The sequence below is a fragment of the Mus caroli genome, chromosome 12 (assembly GCF_900094665.2).
Source record: "Mus caroli chromosome 12, CAROLI_EIJ_v1.1, whole genome shotgun sequence".
NCBI classification, from domain to species: Eukaryota; Metazoa; Chordata; class Mammalia; order Rodentia; family Muridae; genus Mus; species Mus caroli.
Window position 1 is genome coordinate 52,055,374 of NC_034581.1, and position 13,695 is coordinate 52,069,068.

The 13,695-nt window shown below is 41.1% G+C and overlaps 1 long non-coding RNA gene across 1 annotated transcript in view; it reads right to left on the reverse strand.

The window, feature by feature from the left end:
* Window positions 1-1,044: 1,044 nt before the first annotated feature.
* LOC110307464 overlaps window positions 1,045-13,695 on the reverse strand; it is a 39,483-nt gene continuing 26,832 nt past the window's right edge. The window contains exons 6-7 of the long non-coding RNA XR_002379394.1: window positions 3,814-4,005; window positions 1,045-1,678 (exon numbers count right to left, since the gene is read on the reverse strand). This is a non-coding gene — a long non-coding RNA (uncharacterized LOC110307464). The remainder of the gene's footprint in view (window positions 1,679-3,813; window positions 4,006-13,695) is intronic.

A 13,695-nucleotide genomic window follows, 5' to 3' on the forward strand; every position in this document is an offset into this window, starting at 1 on the left:
AAAGAGAGGCCCATTGGACTTGCAAACTTTATATGCCCCAATATAGGGGAATGCCAGGGCCAAAAGAATGGGAATGGGTGGGTAGGGAAGTGGGGGGGGCGCTATGGGGGACTTTGGGGATAGCATTGGAAATGTAATTGAGGAAAATATGTAATAAAAAAAATAAAATAAAAAAATAAAAATAAAACAAATCTTTAAAAGAAAAAAAAAGAATGCTGTGATTTGCAGTGATGTGATTACTAGACCAGTTTCTGTCTCTCACACTAAAGTATAATCAATAGATAGCTAGAAATAACACACTGTAAACCTAACACATAGCATCAGACACACGCCCAAACCTAACAAAAATGTATCGTTTTAATGAATGAATATATAAAGTGAGGGAAATGAGATCAAATATCCTACATGCTTCACAGTATGAGATTCTGTGCCTAAAGGTGAGTTTGTGTGTGCTGGAGGAAAAGGCTCAGGGATTAAGAACACTGGCTACTCTTCCAGAGGACCAGGGCTCACTTCCCAGTGTCCACATGGTGGCTAACAACCATCTGTAACTCCAGCTCCAGGGAATTTAAAACCTTTTTCTGACCTCCAAGGATACTGCACACATGTGGTGCCCAGGCAGGCAAGACACCCATATTCATAAAATAAGAAATAAGTGCATCTTTTCTGTGCAGTATTTCTGTTCCTAAGTTTCTATCTATATAAACAAATACAGACAGCAAGAGAGGAGAGAGAGAAAGAGGAGGCAGACTGGAAAGGAGCAAAGAGCACCACAGCAGGCACCCTCTGGAGCTTTAGCCTCTTAGCCTGTTTCTTTGCACATTCCCCTTCCTCTCTCACCTGTGTAGCCGCCCCTGGTGCTCCATACTGCATCACCGAAACCAGAGATCTTTAAATAAGCTAGATGACTCCCTCCTACTAAAAGAAAAGGATTTTTCCATCATATTCTCCCTTAGTATTGTAATTTCTTCCTGCCAGAGTAAACCTTCCTTTTCTTCGTTTCCCTTTAATGGATTATTGTATGCATTCTTCTTGCACATAATCGCACAGAAGTCAGATTATCATTTACTCAGTCATCTCTTCTTAGAGTGGAATCGCCATAATTTTATTTTGTTTGTGTAGCTTTATTTCAACACAATAATTTTTGAAAATACAAAATGTCATAAGCACTGATTTCTGGTAACAAGAAATAGAAGTTTTAATTAAAGGAAAAGATATTGACCTTTATAATTACGCATTTAAATTTTACGAAGGGATATTATAGTGTAACGAATTAAAAGCCTCATCACACGCTAGCAGCTGAAACAAAGATCTCATCCCAACAGGAAGGATGTTGATGCAGTTAAGGACATAGGCAAGGCTATATGTACCAAGAGCAGTGGCAATGCCATCGATCTGAAGTTGGCATGGTGACAACCGCTGCGCAGTTCTTCCTCTTCACAATTAAGGTGTCTCTCTTGAACTGATTGAAAGCTGTTTGATAAGTATACTTTCTTCGAGATAGTTATACTCAGTTGGGGGTCTTTTTATTAAACTGGAGTTCTATCATTAGCTGTGACTGGCACCAGCTGCTGTATAAATAAACTCCATGTTGATATGGATCTCCACTGCTATCCCAAATATTGCAGGTGAGTCTCCGACTCCAAATCCTCAATCATGAAGTATGAATAATTAGCATCTGATAAATGCAGAATTGAAAGGACTCTCATTAGAAGACACAGCACTGGGGACACAATTCCACAGCAACTCCTCAAACACTAAAGCAAATAGGACTCCAAAAATTTGGTTTTTCCTAAATCTCTTCAACTCCTAATTTTTTTTCCTACACCTGATTCTAGTGGGAAAATTAGGTCATGGATCAAATACTGAATGCTGAATCCAAACTCTTGTCCATCCTAAATCTTACCTGGAGGCTCTGATTCCAGGAAAGGCACCAGGCAAGTATGGAGTGGGCTGGCATGAATGTCCTCCCTCTAGAAAGTTTATAGCTATTGCTTTGAGCAAAAAAAAAAAGGAGAAATTTTCCTATTATGTATCCAATATTATTTCTGTGAGATAAACAAAGGTATATGTCATATATCTATTAAAAATAATAAAAACCAGAGAAAGTTTCTTTACAAATAATGCAGACTTTAGCATACCACTCATCTTATGGTCAGTGTACACCAAGGAGAATGTTTCTTAAATGTATTTGTATCTCAGAAGATGTAACTTAAACCATGCTTAAGTTGAGACATGAATCGCATTGAAGCAAACTGATTTCTCTATCTGTAAAGTGCAGGCAACATTATAGTCTTAGGGTATTGTGGCACTCCAAGCCCTCACAGTGTGTATACAGCATGGAGCATGTGGATACCATCAAATGACTATCTTCTAGTTCTGAAAGGCAAATGACCACAGCCTAGTGGTTTAAAACAACCAGTATTATCTCACAGTTAACATAAGGTCAGACAGGCCTTCTGCTTCAGGCATCATAAAGTCACAGGCAACGTGTCTTTCCAACCATTCCAGACTGTAGGCTTGACTGGGAAAGGAATATCTTCCAAACTCACTCAAGCTCTTGGCAGAACTCATTTTCTGTGGTTTCAAGAGCAGAGATCCAGGCTTCTTACCAACTAATGGCCGAGTCTGCTGAGCTGCCACACTGTGTGCGCTTCCATGGCATTGCTATTCATTGAGATAGCAACAGTGAGTCTCCTAGAAACGCATCCTTATGTTGTGTAACATAATCACAGGAAGGACACCTTACCACCCTCCTCGTAGGCTATAGATATAAGCAAGCCATAGAACCTGTTCACACTCAAGGGTGAGCATCAGGGAGCAGGGATCACTGAGAGCTAACCTAGAGTCTGCGTGCCGTATATAGTGAATTATGAATGAGTCAATGTGGGTGAAAATAAGTAAATAATTGAGTGAAGCTGAGTATGAATGATATCCAAGCCACAAACCCTTTGAACAGCAAAAATACAGCTAAGGGCAGAATTAATGGGGCTGAGGGGGTCAATAAAATGCTACGGTAACCTCTCACAAGCATTTCACCCTCATGAATACACTGTGTTTAAAAACTTGGGAGACTTGGGCTTCAGAATCCAGGAGATGTCAGAGTCCTTCTCAAAGGGAGTAAGGAACAGGATCCTAAAGGAAAAAAATAGTCCGTTAGTTTCTTAAAACTGAGCCAGAGGGAGAAATCAGAAGCGAAGTAAAATGATCAAATATATTACATACACTTTAACCATCAAAAGAGTAAAACTAACTAAGAATAAAAACTAAACACAGGTCAGAAATAGAGTCACCTTCTCTGTGAAAATGTATTGAAGCATATATGCGAACCCCGGTGAGTAAGGGCAAAGGGTATGGGTATGTGACTCGTGCTCAGGAACATGAGTAGTTCCAGAAGAAAAACTGAAAACAGGCTACATCTACTATATGGTCTGAGGAGGTGGCTCTGGAGTCAAAGCAACTCTACACAAGCCAGACAACCTGAGCTCCACGTTTGGTCTCTGGAACCCATACATAGATGGAAAAAGAGAACAAACCTGACAAAATTGTCCTCTGACCTCCACATGTATGTCATTACATGTTGCTCTCCATACACACATCATGTACACATATGCACGTACACACACACACACACACACATTAAATATTTAAAGACTAAATAAAATCTAATATCAATGAAATGGGTCATAGGCCTCATAAAAAATTAAGTACCAATCCATAATTTTTGCTACCTGATTACCGTGAGAAAATCAGACAGTAAAATAAATTACATTAGTGTTATTCACCAAACACCTGGCATAGCTTGTAGCTCACCGTGGGCAGATAGATGTTTGATGATAATTAACCCTCAGTCAGTCAGTGGTGGGGAGCTATAATGAATAACTGCCGGCTCCAGATAACCAGAAAATTTCTTCTGAGCTCACAGGTTCAGGGTAACATGAACCTAACAAAGGAGGGAAAGATATTTGGCTTTCAGGTTCAGGTTGACGTGGACTGATCCAGTGACTGGAAAATAGTAAAACAGAGATAGACTGGTTAGATTAATAAAGAACAGGAAACTAGGCAGTATGGTGAACTTTCTGCCCAAGACCAAAGTCCACATCTCTATTTTTAAAAATGGTCTAGTAGCATCTGTTACTTTGCAGGGGTAAGGAGCATCACTCCCAGACAGCCCCGGCTCCCCTTCATCCTCACCCCACAAAGGGACGATGACACGGGTTCTGTTCTTTCCCCTACCTCAGGCCTGTGCCAGGAAGACAGAATACTAGTTTCTTTGTGTCAGGGCCAGGAATGAAAAGGCTAACAATCGAAGAAGCGTTTGTTGTTGCTGTTAAAGTTATTTTTCTCTTCAGTGGGAATAAACCAGACAGAGATGGAATTCTCGCTGGAGTCTACATAGGCTTTCTTGTAGGGTCAGAGAGTGGACACTTGAGCCAGCTGCAGCACAGGGTAGTAGCAAGAGGATGAGATCCTGTGAATGAATCGTACCAACGATGGTGGGCGGGTTCCTAAGAGATCTGCCGGTCATGCGCAGAGCCTGTGGTCTCACAGCACAAAACCCATGGTGACAGGCTATGAGAGACTCGGTAAGCTCTTCAAGAAGCCATTGTGAGCCATCATCGTCTATGATTAAAGGGAGGACTAGTCTGGAACCTGAGGCACGGCTAGGGGACAGGAAGGTGACATAGCGAAGCCAAGTCAAGCGAACATGGAGGCAGAAGTTTGGAGCAGAGGCTGCCGCACCCCTCTGAGAGCTGCCACTGGGTGAGAGAAGTACATTACAACACAGGTATCCCCGACTGTGAGCAGACACATTGGTTCATTACACTTGGCCTCACTAAAGACTGTGTGTCTCACTTGGTCCTCACTGGTCCGTTCTTCTAAGCCTGTATAAAAATAGGCTTCGGTCTTTATCCTTTCAGTATAGTTATCCTAGGCTCTTTGGTGGCTTGTCCACCGAGTAGAATTAATAACCCTTATCTGCGTTTCCTGAATCCTTGTTATTCGTCTATCAGTAGGCCTTCCTTGGACTAAATCTTCAAAACACAGGAATTTGATTGACTTGGATCAATTAGCATAGAAATACAATAAACAATCAGCAGATTAATATTTTTAAGATGAAGGAGACAATAGTGCTAATAAAGTATAAAAGGTAAGTGCAATTCGTTAACCCATTCTTTTTGCCACATCAATGGTACTTGAAAAGTTAATCTGTTGGTGAAAAAAAAAACAAATATTACTTCTAATTCTTGATGTGAAAGTAGCTCCTCATTCCTCTTTTAAAAAAATGTTTACAACTGCTCTCCTATTACAAACTGAATACAGCAAACAATCACCAATGTGGCAAGGATGTGTAAACATACAGGTGCCTGTGTGCCTGAATATGGGAAAAACAGTCAGGTAAAAGTTAGAGTCATGCTAAGATGAAGTATCTAGACCAGCAGTTCTCAACCTGTGGGTTGCAAACCCTTTGTGGGGGGTCGGGGGGGTCAGATATCAGATATCCTGCAGATCAGATATTTATATCATGATTCATAACAGTAGCAAAATTATAGTTTTGAAGTAGCAACAAAAAATTGTTATGGTTCAGGGTCACCACCACACAAGGAACAGCATTGGAAAGTTGAGAATCACTGATCTAGATGTAATAATAATAATAATAACAATAGTTATGGCACTGGTGTAGTGGCATACACCTCTAATCCTAGCACTTGGGAGGCAGAGGCAGAGGCAGAGGATCTCTGTGAGTTCTACATAGCATACAAGTTCCAAGACATAGCAAGTCTACATAGCAAGTCCCAGGACAGGCAGGGCCACATATAGATACCCTGTCTCAAACAACAAAGAGTTAATGAGCGCCAGGAGGGTGGCACAGCAGTTAGGAGCACTTGCTGTTCTTGCAGAAGACCCAAGTTCAGTTCCTAGCACCAGCATCAGGCGGCTCACAACTATCTGTAACTCCAGGTCCAGAGGACACGACACTCTCCTCTGGCCTCAAAAGGCATCTGAATGCTCATACGGCACATACACACATACACATAAAATAAGTCTTTTTAAGAAATGGTTTAAGGCTTTAACATAAAACCACTGCTTATCTTACATTGATTGCCACAGCAGCATTAAAAGAGCACACAGTATTTTCAAGAATATTTTCCTGAAGTGCAGGAAAAAGTTGAAAGAAAAAAAGTTGAGAGAAGTGAGGGCAGTCCTAAGTGATGGTGTAGATGTGGCTTAGAGGTAAGCAACAAGGAACTAGGGCACATCATATGAAACTAAGTCAAGGGAAAGAGAAAGCTTTGAACCTCATTAGGAACTGTTTCTAATCATCAAAGATAGCAACTGGAAGAAGGCTATCTGGAGAGGAGGAGAGCCTCTTTCTGGGGTGAACAGAAACACCCCACCTCAGCTTAGTAAAAAAAAAAAAAAAAAAGAATGTTTTGAGTATGATCTAAGTGAGCACATAAAATGACTTGAATCTAACTAGGAACCTGTCACTGCAAAATGTGGCTGACAAGTAGAAAATTGGTGAAATGGATTCAAATGTAATAGCACATATGTGTAACCAGTGCTTTGGAGATGGAGAAAGCAAGATCGTGGCTTCTCAGAGGACAATGTGGGCTATATAGCACAATCCTGACACACAAATTAAATGTGTGTGTGTGTGTGTGTGTGTGTGCATATTTGTGTGTGTGTGTATGTGTGTCTGTGTGTATGCATGCGCGAATGTGTGTGACATGAGACACCTTGTTTGACACACTTGTGGATGCAGTTAAGGAAGGAAGAAGACATGAGGCCCAGCTCTACAAGTTTCTAAACCCAGGGATCCACCTGGACTTTCATAGGTAATTATAAACCTCAGAGGTGAAACCAGAGAAGCACAAACCAACACAAGCACAGCAATGGCAGATACACATAAAATGAGACAAAACAGGGCAGGCGGTGCATAGAGAATGGAAGGAACCGCAGTTACCCTGCAGCCTCGTGTTAAGTGCTTCATGAGCCTTCACTCGACCCCGCCCCCTGCCCCCCCCACCTTCGGCCATTCTCAGGGTTCTCCATCTAGCACCTGCCCTATTCCTTCTCTTTCTACTGATGCATCCTAGGGACGTTAGATAGTCTTCATGCCTTACTCCTTCCAGCTATGCATCCTCTGCTCGATTAGCCTCTTCAAAGCCCAAACTCTGATTACCTACAGTGTTCCTGTCCTGTCCTCAGCCCTTTCCATCTGGCTCATGTGTTGCCATCTCTCTTAAACAGTGAGGTGTCCCCGTGAGCAACACTGGTTGCATGCTTTGCATTTTTTTTTTTTTTTTTTGGCCTCACATGAATGACACTGGGACACTTTCACTTGTGAGATTCAGTTTTACAGTTCCATGTCTAGCAGACATCCCATGATATCTTTAAACCACCACTATTGCACATCCTCTCTCTCAATAATGTTCAGATACATAAATATGCACTGCTCTAAGCCAGGCATAGTGATAAACACCTTTAATCCCAGCACCGGGGAGGTAAAGAAAAGTGGATCTCTGTGAGTTCGGGACAGCCTAGTCTACCTAGTGAGTCCAGAACATCCAGAGCTACAAAGTGAGAACTTATCTTGAAAACAAAACGAAACAGGAAAGGAAAGGAAAGGAAAGGCAAGGCAAGGCAAGGCAAGGCAAGGCAAGGCAAGGCAAGGCAAGGCAAGGCAAGGCAAGGCAAGGCAAGGCAAGGCAAGGCAAGGAAAGGAAAGGAAAGGAAAGGAAAGGAAAGGAAAGGAAAGGAAAAAAGAAAAGAAAAGAAAAGAAAAGAAAAGAGAAAAGAAAAGAAAAGAAAAGAAAAGAAAAGAAAAGAAAAGAAAAGAAAAGAAAGAGAAAACTACTCCAAAGATGAAAAACAAAATAAAAAACATACGTTAAAAATCTAAGAAGAGGGGGTTGGAGAGGTGCTCAGGGGTTAAGAGCATGTGGCTTCTCTTCCAGAGGTCCCAGATTTTCAATTCCCAGAACTCACGTGGCAGCTCACAACTGTTACCACTTTTCTCTAGTTCTAGGGGTATCTGGTGCCCTCTCACAGACACACATGCAGGCAAACACCAATGCACATTAAATACAAATGAGTAATTTTTAAAAGTCTAGGAAGATTCTATTCTGAGGTAGACGTGTGGGTAATAATCTTTTGTTTCAATTAATTTTTATTTTTGCTCGTGTGTGTGTGTGCTATCCTGCATAAGTGTGTGCACTACATGTGTGCCTAGTACTCAAGAAGGCCAGAAGATGATATCAGTTGCTCTGGGACTGGAGTTATAGATGGTTATGAGCCACCTGGTAGGTGCTGGGAACTGAACCCAGGTTCTCTGCAAGAATAAAAAGTGATCTTAACTACTGAGCAACCCTCCAGCTCCTTTTTGTTGCAATTTAAAGAACATAAATTATTCTGAGAATATAAATTGTGGGTGGAGTTCATATAAAAAAAAAAAAACCAAAAAACCCAGGCTTCAATTTTTGAACATAAACCTAGGGAAAATTTCTTAGTCCTGTACCATTTGGAATAAAAATTCACAGAACATTCAATTATCCATTGAAAGTTATTTTTTTCCCTGTGGTATTTAGGACATCCATAATATTGTGTAGCTACCACCTTTCTCTAGTTCCCAAATTGTTTCATTACCCCAGAAGAATCCTCTGTAGTCTCTAAGCAATAACTTCCTATTCTTTCTCCCTGTCTCCTGGAAACCCCAAAACTGTTTTAAGCTCAAATGGACCGGAAACATGCAAATGGCATTGTTGTGTCTGTATTCCTTAGGGTAAACTACTGGTTCAGCTCCAGTTAGATGAGTGAACGTTTAATATCCTTGGGGCTCTGAGTATGAATCACTTCTTTATTTTCCTTTCTGTGACCTCCCAGGTCACATGGCAGGCAGGACTCACATTTGAGCCATTCTTCACTGGGTCTGCCGCAGGCGTTTCAGTGAATGACCCATCGTGTGCTTCGTGTTCGTGAGATTCATTCAGAATTAATTCAACCAAGAGAGTTGAGGAATCCAGGTGAGAGCATAACACTAATAAATGGTGAGTCACAAGTGAAGCTTCAGTTTCTCTCTTAGCATCCTGAGCAAACTGTGAGAGCTTGCTTGGGAGGGATGGCATTGTTTAATCCTGCTAAGAACCCTACAAGATAAATGTGATCATTGTATCAGAAAGTTGGGATAGAAGGCAGGTATATGTAAATCCAATCCAAGCTAACAGGGAAATGAGGTGAGGGGTGGGCATCCAGTAGGCATTTAGTCAAGTTGTTGGCAAATATCATCCTTGTGTCACATTAAGTTACACCTTTTAGAACGAGGAGGTGGGAAGAGTGTCAGGGCCAGAGGGGATAGAGGACACCAAGAGAGCAAGGCCTCTGAATCCACATGATCAAAGCTCATATAAACCCACAGAGACTGATGCAGCATGCACAGGGCCTGCAGTGGCTCACACAAGGTCCTCAATGTATTTATTATGGCTTCCAGTTTAGTTTTTAAGGAATTCCTGAGTGTGAGAATAAGTGGAACTCTGATTCTCATGCCCTCTCTTGGGCTCTTTTCCTCCTGTTGGTTTATCTTCAACTTTGATGTCATAGTTTTGGTTTATTTTATTATGTTTCATTTTTTGTATTTAAAAAATAAAAGTGAGTCTTTTCTATAAAAAAATCTCTAAAATACATGTAATTAGCTAGCTAGAAATTCAACTTCTAGCATTGTCGTATCTAATATTAACATAATGTATATGAGTATGTTAAATATACATATATACATACATATATTACTGACTCTCTATAATTTTTTCTGGACCATCATCTCTCACATTATCATCATCAACAACCACTACTAACATCTGGATAGTAGTTGAAGTTTACAAATTATTTCTACACCTACTTTCTTGCCCTACAGTTACCTTAATATCCCCATTTTACTGAAAATAAAACCTGGAGTCATGAAGGTTAAATGAACTGTATAGGCTCTCACAGAGAGTTGAGATGAATAACCAAGACTCAATCTAAAATCTGCCAGTTCTACATGTTTCAGTTTCTATTCTACCACGTTGACGTCCCATTTCTTTGGTGGCTGGACACTTGTAGTGCTATCAGTTGGCCTGGTTTAGAAAATATTAAGTCAAGCTTTTGAGTAGCCACCTTCACCAGAGCACCAAGAAACCAATCCATGAGTGTAGACTTAATCTGAGAGGAACCTCATCTCACATCTGTGTGCTCTTTGACAAGTGGCACCAAACATTAAGAGTGCCACTTTTAAAGGATTATTATTAGCATCCAAATTCAAGGAGAGAGAGAGAGAGAGAGAGAGAGAGAGAGAGAGAGAGAGAGAGAGAGAGAGAATGTTCTGGAGATTCCAGAGCATAACGAGTTCCTCTGTAGCCAGCTTTTATCTTGGAAGGAAGCTCTTGAAGGCATAGGATGTTTTTAGGGAAGATGAAACATGCCATCTTCCAGGAAAGCTCATTAAGCTCAGGAAACAAGCAAATCAAAGGCTTCAGAAAATCCCTAAAATTCACCAGATTCACTAGGTTCCTCCCTCTGGCAGTGAGGACTATGAGAGAATCAGAGAAGCAGAGCTCTCTGGAAATAACGAAGTCCAGCCAAGCTGGCTGGAAGAGACTCAAACCAACTGAACCACCTAGAAAGAATACTCAACAAATGGAGAACTGTCTGAGGGTGTGCAGTATCCCCCAGGACTCCAATTACCTTGATCTGTCACCCATTCTGGGGTAAGATTGGTGGTGCAGCTGTCTTTGAGTTGCTTCTGCTCCTGTATTAACCCCTCACCCATATTCCTGTAAGCAACCCCCCCAAAGTACCCTATTGGACTTACCAATTGGACTTTGGTGATACCCTTACTTTGGCTTTTGTTGGTTCCATATGTAGTGACAGTAGATGTTTCTTCATGTCCCTGGGAGCAATGTCATATAACACTGGTTCTGACTTCAGATCAGCTCTGGTGAGTTCCCTTGGAAGTCACCACCAAAACAATGAGTCTACTTCTGAAGGAAGGAGATGGCACCCTAAGACAGGAAGCAATTTAGGTGCTCAGAGGTTGGCCTTGCTCTTGCGATAACTCACTGTCACTAGAAGTAACCCAGAGTCCATAGGAATTGTCATATCCCATCCAAGGGCAGTGCCTTCAATGATCTAACAGCTTCTTGTGATATCCTACTTCTTTTTTTTTTTTTTTTTTTTTTTTTTTTGGTTTGGTTTGGTTTTGGTTTTGGTTTTATATTTTGAGATAGGGTCTCCATGTGTGGCCCTGGCTGTCCTGGAACCCACTCTGTAGTCCAGGCTGGCCTTGAACGCAGAGATTTGCCTGCCTCTGCAAAGTGCTGGGATTAAAGGTTTGTGTCATGACCACCTTTGAAAGCCTATTTCTTAAAGATCCCACCACCTCTTCCTGGCCACACTGAATAGGTAGGCTCCCACCACATGAACAAAGCACACCCAAAGCATAACAAGCAGTAACTAATAAAAATCACACCATCACGCTGGACTGACATCTGGATTGAGGGTTTCCCAATGTTCCAGCCATCATCCTTTAAAGAGTGAGCATGTGATGCTCAGGTCAATGTGTGCATGATTGAGAAAATGCAAGTTAAGCTACAGAAGGCAGGGAAGGCGATGTGGGGACTCTTCAGCACCTCTATGATAGAGTTGCCATGTCTAGAAAAAAATAATAGTACAAGGTTCTCAGTTGGTTTTCTAATAAGCACTATTTTTTGGCATAGCAAGCTGCATTAAATGACTGGAACATAATTATGTATGAAAAATATTCATTGTTGTTCAGAAATTAAACTTAACTAGGTCATCCTGTGCTTAGTCTGGCCACTCCTTTCTAAGCACAGCCCTGTGTCAAGCTAGAGCAATGCTTGTTAGGGGGAAAAACTGGAACCGAGCTAGTAAGAGCAGGTCTGAGTTAAGTCCTTGGGTGTACACACACACACATCTTTTCAACATTTTTTCATCATCTGCTTGAGCCCTTTGTCTTTGATTGAAAGTCACTGTAAACTATGCTTGAATACCACAGCGTTAATCACAAGCCTCTTGAAGTATTTTCATATTGTGTGTAATAAATGCCCATATACTTAGGATTTAAGTAAGAACTACTTACCACAATATTTAGTTAAAATTACAAAGTGAGTACAAATTAAGCCATCGTTCTCAGGTTTACATTATAAGTCTGATTTAATTTCCTCGTGTTTTCCTATGTATGTTTGTACAACTGTTGTGTCAAGATTTTTCACTGATAAAGTATTTCAAATTAGCTGCTAGAAGAAATACATTTAAGGAGTTACAACTGATGCACATTGGGACTAAACACCCACAATCAGAGTTGTTTCCACCTGAGTCCTTCTTACTGATGTTATGTAACAAATGGTCCTGATTGCTAGCAATAACTCACTTAACAGGCTCGCATTTACACAATAAGTTCATAAAAATAAAATAACGAACTACTAGTTTCCCTGAAAGGAAACTGACACCAGATGTGGGCCAGATAAGCGCCATGGACATTTTAATCGCATCTGAAACTCTCATTCCACTGAAACACAAATGTTTTTGAGAGGTAATGGCGGAATGGGGCAGGCCAAGGAGTCAAGAGTCACTGGCCTCCACACCTCCAGCCATTTGACACTAGTGTCTTAGGACACCAAGGCTGTCTGTTAGATAAGGTCTTCTGAGGGGCGGCTAAAAGGAGCTGGAAAGACAGAAAATTAGTAGTGAGGAGACTTGGTAGGGATCTGAAGTTTTCTTCGCTTTTGTCCTTGTGTGACTTACGTGGTAGTGATTTCAGATTTTCATATTCCTTTGACAATGTCATTTAGAATCATGAAATAAATCATCAGTATTTTTCTCATTAAAAAATTCTCTACCACTACCTTGTCAAACATCCTAATCTCAGTTCATGGAAGAGCCCAAAGAATTCTCCAGATCTAATTTCATCCCAATACCTCTCACCAAATCACCTTAATGTGATGTTCTGGGAAATTTGTGGGGCATATTCTTATTAAAGGACAGCAGCAGCCTGATGGGAAGGCAGCTAATTTCTCTTCGTTGCGATTCTGCATAAGGCCTTTTTTTAACTTAAAGCTTGAAGAAGAGAGTCCTCCCATTGTTCATCTTGGAAGCTTAAGCAGGCCATGCCTTGTTCATGAGCAGGTTCTTGTGAGAAACCTGAGGCAGCCACTCATAATGGCCTTGCTGACAGGCTGAAGGCTGACTGCTGCTCCTAACACAGTTCTCCTGTCTTAAGGAGTGCTCTGATCATGAGAAATTGCATCTTTGAGAACTTTATATAGGATTCTTCCCCCTAGACCTGCTCAAAATAGACAGTGGGTTTTATGGATAGGTAATAAGATTCAGGGCTCCCTTTGCCTTCTGATCAGACCTTCTTCATCCAGTAAAATTCTTTATCCCCCATTAAGGTAGCCACACACATATAAGGAAACAGTCTGTGAGAAATGGATTTTATTCTAAAATGTAAAAGTATTTAATATGATGTTTCTGTATAGATGGCATCCAAATGGTTGAAAACTAAAGAGGCCCAACCTTCCCTTAGGATTTATAAGCAGCTAATGGTTTCTAGGAGGTAGGGACTCATAGGACCCCACCCCTTATGAAGATTCATAAGTAGGTACTAGTTTCTGAGGAAGGAGGAGACATTGTCTTCAG